This window comes from Myotis yumanensis, unplaced genomic scaffold (genome assembly GCF_028538775.1).
Source record: "Myotis yumanensis isolate MYYU_CA2020_CCGP unplaced genomic scaffold, mMyoYum1.0.hap1 SCAF_11, whole genome shotgun sequence".
Taxonomy (NCBI): Eukaryota; Metazoa; Chordata; class Mammalia; order Chiroptera; family Vespertilionidae; genus Myotis; species Myotis yumanensis.
Genome location: NW_027223762.1, coordinates 618,976 through 629,746, shown reverse-complemented (window position 1 = coordinate 629,746; position 10,771 = coordinate 618,976). Strand labels below are relative to the sequence as shown.

The window sequence follows — 10,771 nt, the reverse complement described above, 5'->3', positions numbered from 1 at the left end:
CAGAGGCGCGTCCGTGAGACCCAAGGTCATGGCCTGCCCTTTCTCATCCAGCCAGTTCTCCTTGGTTACGCAGCCCCGCCCCTCCCCCTAACTGCGCTCCATCGCGCCTCTTCCCTGCACTTTATTCCTTGTCACCTTTGCTATTGAAGCGCTCTACAGATGTTTTGATGAGTTGAAAACAGGTTTCCCGTTTCATATGTATATTTAATAGAATATCCCTTATCTCATATAGGTCTCACGCATAGAGATGAGTGTGGAAGTATTTTACAATAATAATATACTGTACATTCAAACCCTACACTGCTCACTATTTGACCTAAACCTTTATATCTTCCTGCATATTCTATTCTGCTTTTGTACAGGCTGCTTTGTCCTTCATGTGAGGGGACTCCCCTTGTGCTGCACACGCAGTCCTGGGCCAGCGGGTGCTCTCCACTCCATGGCCCCCACACCACCGCTCCACGGCGCGCCCACACCACCGCTCCACAGCGCCCACACCACCGCTCCACAGCGCCCACACCACCGCTCCACGGCGCCCCCACACCACCGCTCCACGGCACCCACACCACCGCTCCATGGGGCACCCACACCACCGCTCCACGGCGCCCCCACACCACCGCTCCGCAGGGCACCCACACCACCGCTCCATGGGGCACCCACACCACCGCTCCACGGCGCGCCCACACCACCGCTCCATGGGGTGCCCACACCACTGCTCCACGGCGCGCCCACACCACCGCTCCACGGCGCCCACCCATCCCAGGGACTGCCTGGTACCAGCCTGGCTGCCCAGGAGCTCGGGCCAGGGCCTTGGACACAGGAGGATGCGGCTCCCATTTTTTCCCACTGACTGCAAATGATCTCTGTTCTTTGCTCCACAGAACATCCGATGTGGTGCCCAATCCGCTGAGAAAGCTGCGCAGACGTCATTGGTTCTGTGTGTGTGTGTGTGTGTGTGTGTGTGTGTGTGTGTGTGTGTAGGAGGAAGAGAGAGGGAGAGAGAGAGAGGGAGAGGGGAGAGAGAGGAGAGGGAAAGAGAGAGGTGAGAGGGAGGGGGAGAGGGGAGGGAGAGGGAGAGTCGGAGAGGGAGAGGGAGGGGGAAGAGGGAGAGAGGGAGAGATGGAGAAGGAGAGGGGGGAGAGAGGAGGGGAGAGGGAGAAAGAGGAGGCTGCAGCCGCCCGCATGCCGAGTGGAGCCTCCATTAGGGCAGCTCTATTGATTTCTGACTCTCACTGCAGCTCGGGGCTCGAGTGCAGGAGGAAACAGGATCACATCCCAGTGACAGGAATTACTAACGGCAAACATTAATCTATGCAGTTTCCCATGAAAACCATCTATCTGTTCCTGAAAGGAATAAAAACGGGGGCATTGAAACGGCAAAATGGGAAGATTGTTAATAGCAGAGTAAACTATGTATAGGAAAGGTAGAGGACAACGAATTCAGAAAACAAAACCCTGGTTCAAAACAGTAAGCTATTTTTTATGAGAGATAATAATGGTCTACTTTTCAGAATGTCTTAAAAAAAACCTGAAAAATTTGACAGAGATATTGAAAAGAATAGTTTCTTTTTAGGATAATCTTAAAGCGATGCCCAAGCATTTTGTGAAAGAAAAAAGAAGCCTGAGATGTATTATTAAATGTGGTTCGATTGCTGCCTCGGCTAGCCAGCCCTCAGCTTTCTATTTCGGAGGCTCTGTGTTGCATAATATCTGGGCTACAGTCGCAGGCGGGTGGCGAGCGTTTGCGACAGAAATAGGTTCCTTCCGTCCGCGGCTGCCTTTCAGGGTCCAGCTGGGAGCCTGGGGGGCAGGGGAGAGCTCTCGCCAGGTGTGTGCGGGACGGGGCGGGAGCTCTGCCACTCCGCACAGGCGTGTCGGCGCGGTCTCCAGGCAGCTTGACTGTATTACTGGCCCTTCTACCCCCAGAGAAAGAGAGAGGTGAGTCCAGCTGCACGATATGGGGCTGTCGGGCAGGCAGTCGGCGTGTAAGCGGCAGAAAACGACAAGCGGGGAGCGGTCCATTGCCAGCTCCCCGATCACACACATGTGCGCGCACGCGCGCGCGCGCACACACACACACACACACACATGGACACACACGGACACACGCTCCCCACCAGCTGGCTGCGGGGAAAGGGCGATACCTTTTAGAAAAACCACCAGAGGCTGTGAGCCATGATTAGCAGGAGCGCTATCGAGCGTGCTTGCCAGACAGCCAGCAGCGCCGGCTCCGTCCCGCCCAGACATGTGCCATTTTCATTTTCATCAGCCACGCAGGATGGCTGCTGATTCATTTTGCGGGATGTCCCCCCGGGAGCCGGGTGGAAGCCGCGCGGCGGCTGCTGGGGCATCAGACAGGGAGCGCGGGGACAGAGCAGAGAGAGGCTTCGGCTCGCCGAGCCCCACATGCCAACATGGCCACTGCAGCATCCCCTGTGCACCCAAGTCCATCACAGAACACACAAGAGAAAAAGACAAAACTGTCACATCTCATTGCATTATCCAGCCACGCCCCCAACACACACACACACACACAGGCCACAGAATGCCTGGAAATTCTAGTTTTCTTCACGGCCCCTGTAAAATGCAATACCCCCCCCCCGCCCCCCCGCTCTCTATTTTTATTTACCTGGTCACTAGCCGGGGTGGTATACCTGATTTAGCTGGAGACTTTGATTTGTGGGATTGACAACCTTATTATGCAGTGAGCTTATTATTGATATTATTCTGCTCTCGGTTGCCATGGCCACCTTGTGAGACACATTCAATTTTCTCTCTTCCATCATCATTATCCATGAGGCCATCTGTTGTGGAAAATGAATTCAGCCTCATTTGCATGACTGATAAGCAATTTTTTTTTTTATCTATTTAACAGAAGGTCATATGCCGGGGATTTGGAGCTCGTGAAAAAAAAAAGCGGAAAAAAAGCCTCTGGAGGCTGAGTGGGAGCGCGCGCTCGGGGATGTGTGTGGAAGTAAAACAGATCCCGCAGGCCCTGCCGCCAGCCTCGCGCTGCATTTGTCACTCCTGCCCGGCGACATTTTCTCCCTGAGCTAAAACAGGGAGAGCTGCCGCAGTCTGTGCGAAGCCCGAGTCTCTCACTCGTGCTTGGTGCGTGTCTTTTACTTTTTTGTTCTCTGGACTCTGGGTTCTAATATCAGTATTCACTGAAGACAAACAGCAACCCTCCTGCAGCTCCGCGGTAGGCTTTGCTCCTCGTCCTCCCAGCTGGTGGGGGAGCAGGCTTTCTTCTCTCTGGGTGTTTTTCTGAGCAGCACAGTCACCCCAGCTGAGCGTGTCTCCCTCGCGGCGGCTGTGGTCATGTTGTGAGGTATGTGGTCTGCGTTAGGTGGACGCTGTGGACGCGGAGGCAGGGGCTGTGTGACCGTGGAGCGGGCTTTGCTGCAATGCCTATTGTCTGCTCCATTTTCAGGCTCTCTTGCCAGCATGGCTGGGAGCTGCCATGTGCCTGGGCCGGGAGCCGGAGACCCACAGAAGGCTCTTTTTAAGGCGGAATGGGCTTAGGTTGCATGCCTTAACCATGATGTTGTTGATGCAAAAACTTGCTGCATGGACAGAAGTTGGATGATATGCAGATATTGAAACAAACACTTCCCAGAGACTTTGCTGGATTACTTTTCATTACAAAGAAAGCAAGTTGTTTTTGTAGAGCCTGTTGACACAGGAAATATCCCTGATATAATGCCATATTTGCCTAATGGAAAGAAAGCTGACCGACCTGGATTAAATTAACCAACTCAAAGTTTTTAACTATGACCTAAATGAAGTTCATAATAATGAAACCATATTTAACGTATAACAGAAATGTGTCTCTCAGTGCAACTTGAATTTATAAACTAAATATTCAACTGCAAGCTGTAGCTTCAAGGTAAATAAAAATAAGGTAAAATGTATATGTAAACATTCATATGATAGCTATTAAAATATAGAGCTCTAATTTTGAATTTAGTATTAATTTAGCCGTGACAATTTTTATACCATTAAAACTATATAACCTATAGGATATTGTTATTTATTCAGACTAAAATATTTTTATAATAAGAGCTTTTTGTGTTTGTATTTTTTACTCAACAAAATTAACTTCCTAGACAAAAGTATATATTACCATCCTTACAGACACAAGGGAGTCTTTTTAATTGCTCAACTTCATAAAGTGATAACTAGAGAGGTATGTCTCCATACTTATAAAAATGTGATTATTTTAAGACTAAAAATATTTTTGCCCAATAATCCTTTTTGTAAACTAGTTCTATTTCATCTAAGTTTTCACCTCTCAAGAACTTTGAATCCAGTGTTGATTGTATATTATACATGGAATTTAGTAACACATTTTAGGATAAAGGGAGTTTTGTTTTTTTAATTGACCTAAAAGGAAGTGTATGATTCTATCATCTCAAGTGTGACAACTCAGTTGGTTGAAATTCTCCTTGAAGTTGTGCTGGGTAAGACATGTTCTCCATGAAAGACAATAGACCATGGCTGATACGTTCGTCATAGTTTTTTACTTGATGGCACTTTTTAAAACTCTTGCCACAGTATCGCAGACTTCCCACAAGCAAGAGCAGCTGTTATATAATCCTTCCTTTTTTTAATCAGCCATATTTTTTTTATATTTCAGCTGGAGTCTTAGGGAAGTAATTTCATTTTCAGTATTCATTTCACACTTAGAAAGTTCAAAACAGGGAAAGCCTGTAGTTTCTGAAGATTACTTAAAATGACATCACTCCTCAGAGGACTGTAGCTGGAGCATCAGCAATGGGATCCCTGGATCCATATTCGAACACAAAACCCAGGATGCTGTCGCCTTGGGCCAGTGCAGGAGCCTTTAGACGGTGAAGCAGAACTGTCAACTCCTGAGAAGCCGGGAGGGAGCACCGCCGACCCCCCTCCCCCTCCCATAAAGAGAGTTAATTACCCATCTTGGTCGGACTCTTCCTTGCCTCGCTGACACTGGCTGCTGCTAATTCACTGATTAATCTCATTAATGTGATTAGCGTAGGATTTGGAGTTGGTGCCCATTGTTCTGTAGACGGTGCCATTCAGCCCAAGTACTTGCCACCTCATTCAGTTTTGTGTGATTTTTCAAAGGCTGCTTGAGTGAGCTATTGTGAGCCAGGCTCCTTGCCTGTCCCTTCAGCACCGGGAGCTGTCCGCTCCGGCAGCAAGGACCCTCAGCCGCCACTGCCTGCCTCTGGCTGATGGCAGGGTGAGAATGGCTCACTCTCCGCCTTAATGACTGTCTGCAGGCCGGCAGAAGTAGTAGCAGCTTCCCTGGGCACGCTGGGTGTTTTAAAGATGGTGGCCGAAAAGACATGCCATCTCTAGATCTTTATTTTGCATATAGAATTTTTACCCTACTTTCCAAATGACCAAACAGAATATGATTTCATTACACGGACTTGCCTATGTCTATAATTGTGAGTAAAACCCTGTAAACACGATGGGGCCATGCTTCTCCAAGGGAATATCTCTGTGTGATGGAGATTCATGTAACCAGTGAAAATGTTTATTTTTGAAAAGATGAGCAAGGATGGTCAAGATGGACCAGTCAGGCAGAAAGTAAACATGCAGCATCAATTTCAACTTCTCTTGAGTCACACTTGCATCCTATAGCCAAACTGAGGCCAATTTTATAAGTTTGTGTTAGAAGCTGAGATAGGAACACACAATTTTCTTTTGGGTAATACAAGTAGTATAGCATGATTTTAAGAAAGTGGGGGTATTTTCAATGTACTGTTTTCATTGTTCCTGTCATAGTTTTCACCTACCTTTTATATTTTACTCTTGTGAATGTTTATATTTCACACCTTACTATTGAATATGCCCAATTATTTCACTGATGTTTTATGTCTGTTTTCTATGCCAATTTTCAATCAATTAGGGAACATAAATAAAATATTGTGCAACTTCAAAGCTTTTTAAAGTTTTTCTATTTGTTAAATTTATGTATATTTAAAATTTAGAATAATCTGATTATTTGATTTTGATTTTCTTTTAGAAATACTTTACATGTGATAAAAATGCAGTCACTTCTCTGTGAAAAATTACTTTGTTGCCCAAGTAATATTTCTAAAGTTACATGTGTGAGCTAGATTCCCAGCTCTACCTGTAAGATACCCTAATTTGAGGGAAAGGTGTGATTTTTAAAAACACACTGGGTCATCTGAAACACTTTGTTTATGTATTATACATTTTTGTGGCTCCATTTTTAACATCAAACTTAAAATTTTACTGATTCCTAAGTATTGTATATTAACAAGCCCAGGCAGTGGCATAAGGGACTAAGGTGGTGCCTTCTGGCGATGCCACCCTGCTCTGACCTGGAGTGAGGCCCAGCTGGATGGCCCCTTCGGTCCGTGGCTGGAATTTCCAATCAATGACCAGTTTTTCAAATGCATCTGGCACTTTTCCATGAAGTCTACCTGGATGCAGAGCCTCACCAGAACCCTGTCTAGGAAGCCAGTGGACAGCAAACTCAGAAAGAGAGACCTCCAGTTTGGCTAAATGTTTATAATTAAATTACCCGATATTGTAATTTAATTGCAACAGTGTTAGGCATCTTCTTATTTTAAGGTTCTAAAAATGCCCTCTTCATCACTGTTTTCTTTGGGGGAGTCGGGGATGTGTAGCATTCTTTTGAAGGGAGCAATGGAGGATAAGCTTGAATAAAAACTTGAGAATAATTACCATGTTTTTCACCAAGTTAAGTTTCATCTCACTGTAGTCTTCACCATGACATTAACCTACATCCATTTCAAATTACACTAAAGAGATGAGATACCACAAACTTAAAGGCGTATACCTGTCTATAATTTTTAAAATTTTCATTTTGAAGTTGCAGGGGGTAAATCACATCCAAATATCACATGTGGCTGATATAAAAAATGCTTTAAATTAGCATATCCCACACATCAGAAATAATGCCCACAGTGACTCTAACTTGCACAAGGCATCGCACTAAACGCTCTGCCCTTGTGGTGACTGCATGGCTTTTCTGGTGCCAGATCAGTTCAGGTGGCAGCTAGACATTTCCCATCACTAGGCTGTTTCAATGCAACGTGGTCTCAGCTTGGAGTATGCTTTGTGCCCTACCTTCTCTCTCTCTCTCTCTCTCTCTCTCTGGTCTGTCTGTCTCGCCCCCGCTCTGTGTCCCTAGCACCTGCATTGTTCCGTGTGCACAATGACTTTCCGATGCCCGTTTCCACAATGAAACTGTTTGAAGCTTTGACATCCTAACGAGTCCTTGGGGCATCTGTGGAAATAATCAGGGATGGCAGAGAAGATGCACGCCAGGTGTATGAAACGAGAGGGAGGCACACGTGCTTGCTTATTAGTGGAGCTCTGCCGCCCTGGCTATTCCGCTAGAACACTGTCCTAACAGGTATCTCTGAAGAACACCCCTGCTCCCCACGTGGTGATGTTGGGAAGTTGGGAGGGGAGGGCAGTGTTTCAGCCTGAGAGTCAGGGCATTGTGCTGGAGGATGCGGGCTCTCTGAGCGGCCGCTCGAGGGCTGCAGTGATCTCGGCAGGGCTGGAGGGGCAGGGGACTGTCACCTCTGGGGGGACCAGCTGCCTGGGCTCCCCACGTCCGGCCAGAGGCTCCGGCTCTAGAACCACCTCTGAAGCCAGGGTCAGGTGTTCCTGGTCCCTGTGGACGCCTGCGTGCTGCCCCTCCCCCTCCCCCCGTCAGCGCTGTGCTCTGTGAAGGCCCCTGTGGCCTGTCACCGTGGTGGCTCTGCCCAGGCCCAGGGGCGGATGGAGAGCTGACGTGTGGGGAGAGGGGATCAACACGTGCCACGGACTCTCCGGGGCAGAGACGGCCCTGCGGGCGTGCAGGAATAGGCTGCGGAAAGGGACTTTGCTCGGTGGCCACCAGCTCTCCTCCTAAGGTACCGCTCCTCTGATTTAAAGCTTGCATGTGGTTTTCCCGGTCGCTGCCGCTTCCAGCTCTTCCGGATGACCTCTTGGTACTTCCACACAGAGCTGTCTCCTCGCCTGCCTCGCCCAGCTCTTGTTGGATGACAGATTACACTTCTTAAAATCGCATGGTGGGGTGTGCAAATGAGCCTGCGGCGGGCCGTGCTCCGGGAGCTGCCCCCTTGTGTGCGTGGCCGTGAGCGCCGTGGTCTGCGTGCCGCCCGGATTGTTATTAAACACGAGTGCTCATGGCTCCGTCCGGGGAGGGTGGGAGGTGCTAAGAGCCGCTGTGACTTACCGGCCTTTCTGAGTGGGGAGAGCTCGGAGGGGGGTTGCAGGGAGTCGCCGCTGGAGTCAAACGTGTATTGCTGGACTCGAGGAGCCATTTATAAATCCAGCTCTTCCTTTTAACAGGAAAAATGCTAATGAGAGTCAGACATCTATGGTTCCTTTTGTATTTTTGAAACATAATTTGGTCTTGCCTTTTCAGATACAACTTTTTCTGATTTTTTTTTTCCCTTCAAACAATACTAAAAGGTTGATGATGTTGTAACTTTCTTAGGAAAACCGTTCTGTCTTTTGTTTTAAAAGAAAATGAGGAGAGAGGCTCACACTGAGGCAGAAGGTAGTGTGGCTCGCGACCTGAAGGAGGCTGAGTCGCCCTGTTAACCCTTGTGTGACTGCTCTCCCATGAGGGGCAGCAGGGCAGGCTCCAACCTTTTTGTTTGTTTGGAGGCTGAGCGGCAGTCCCAGGTAGAACACCGTCGGTTCAGCTGACTTGGTGAGGTTTCTTTGGCCACAGCGTGAATTTACCATAACATCCGTGATGGGGGGCATGTCTGGAAATGCTGCCTGGCCGGGAGCTGTGAACAGCCTGCCTCTGCTATTTACCGTTCTCCTCTATTCCATTAAATACGGCCCTGCACATGATACACATTCTGCTCTAGAGATTTAGGGGCCTGTGGGTACAATGTAAGAGCCATACAGCATGCATCCCAGCCCTGCCCGACTGTGTGGCAAGCTATTCAATAAACAGGAAGGCTAGCGATTACCGGCTTAATCCACAGCCGAACCTTGAGAAATATCTAGCTTAGCCACGAAGTTCCCCCCCAGGCTAGGGTTTGGGGAGATGGATGTGTGTTGTAGCGCTTAGCGGAGGCAGCCCGAGCCAGGGTAAGTCAGCGGCTCACGCTGGTGCTGCGGCCATGGTCTCCCGGGGAGCCCGGTGCTCACGCAGGGCTGGCCCTGGTCTGCGGCTGCCCGGCCACGGAGCCTCCAGCACGCATGCCCGCCCTCCCTGTCGCTTAGTGGTGTCAACTTATTAATTTCCATCTTCGACTTCAGGCCTGTTAGTTTCCTGTCGGAAAGCATTATGACTTTTGTCCATGTGGCAAAATAATTAGCATACAGATGAGCGGTGGCCGGGTCTGAGCCGAGCGAGGGATGTGCAGTGGGAAGTTGATTGGATGGATGGAGGACAAATGGTGGGCGTGTGGAAGCCGTAGAAGAGTTCCCCAGTCGCCGAGCAGGTGGGAGCCTTTTCTGGGTGAGTCCCTGGGAGGGAAGGCGGGTGGCTGAGGGGGGGAGGCTGGCCTTGCCGGGGCCGGGTCTGCAGGCACCGTGTTGCCCGGACGGCTTGGGCATGCGATGCTTCAGGTTTCTCTCTGCTGCTCCCTCAGGTAAACACGTCCTGTTCTTGTTGTCTCCGAGCTTGGCTCCCCTTCCCAAGTGGAGCAAAGTTCACCTCCGTGTGGGCAGCCACCGAAGAGCAGCGCTGGCTGGGGGGGCAGAGGGTCACCCGTCCTCCCGGGCACGGGTCTGAAGTGGAAATGGACTGTGTGGGGAGGACTGCTTTCAGAATCTTACAGCAGCCATTATTCAATGTGTTTAATTAATATTTTCTGGGACAGTGTACCGAGACCAGTAAAATTAGCAAATGTGGGTTCAGTGACAGCCCAGCCATAATTAGTTTTGACTGGTATGTGTTTTTCCTGGCTGGAAGGAGATTTTTGGCTAATTTAACCAGCAACTTGCTGGAGATGGTGAGCACTGAGCAGAAGTTTCTATGGCTCTGTAGGCTCCACAGACAGGAAACAGGAATCAGCACAGCCTTGGGGACTCAGTGCTGGTGGGAAATGGAGACGGTTTCTACAAAGCAGTCCTGGGAGTGAGAAATAAGTGTGGACCTGCTGGGCCCACTTTCCCATTGTCATGCCCTCGTTCCTTAAAGAAGTCGGTGGCTATACCAGTGCAATATGGTGTCTGGTCAGTAAACTCCGTCTCGGGGAATTCGCTGATAAGGAGTCGGACCCTGCTCTCCTCAGAAGGGAAGGCTTTCAGTCGAGCTGACCTAATTATTTCGTCGGCTTCTACAGTAGAAATTATTACCCTTTAACTATTTACAGTTTCCTGAATATTGCAGAACATTGGTGTTTATTTGGCTTTTATTTTTAGGTTTTGTTTTTTTTTTAAGGAGTTGTTTTACTTTAGCTGTTGGCTACGCATAATGATAGTGAATCTTTGACAGAAAATGCAACTTTTTGGAGGATCATTTCTTCTGTTTAAAAATACGATGCCTTTGCAGAAAAGAAAACAAAAATCCCTACCTCAATGACCTAAACCTCAGACAGACGATGTTGCAAAACATATTATCCCTTCCTGGGAAGCTTTTTAAACTTGGTTTTCACCATTTTCTCCCTCAGATCTCAAGTTTCTAAACACTGACATTGATTTTTTTTTTTTTTTGCATAATAGGTGAATTCTTCATTTTCATATGAATGCATACATATGTACATATATCTAGCCTATTTCATTTTAAAATTTGCTGGTAAAC

At 48.4% G+C, this 10,771-nt stretch overlaps 1 protein-coding gene across 17 annotated transcripts in view; it reads left to right on the top strand.

Moving 5' to 3' along the window:
- Positions 1-1,840: 1,840 nt before the first annotated feature.
- Positions 1,841-10,771, top strand: part of MYT1L (myelin transcription factor 1 like) — a 293,521-nt gene continuing 284,590 nt past the window's right edge. For 10 of the 17 annotated variants that reach the window (XM_070428615.1, XM_070428618.1, XM_070428616.1 and 7 more), the window contains exon 1: positions 9,124-9,484. The gene's annotated coding sequence lies outside the window, so the exon portion shown is untranslated. The other 7 variants (XM_070428611.1, XM_070428614.1, XM_070428609.1 and 4 more) reach the window with 7 other exon arrangements.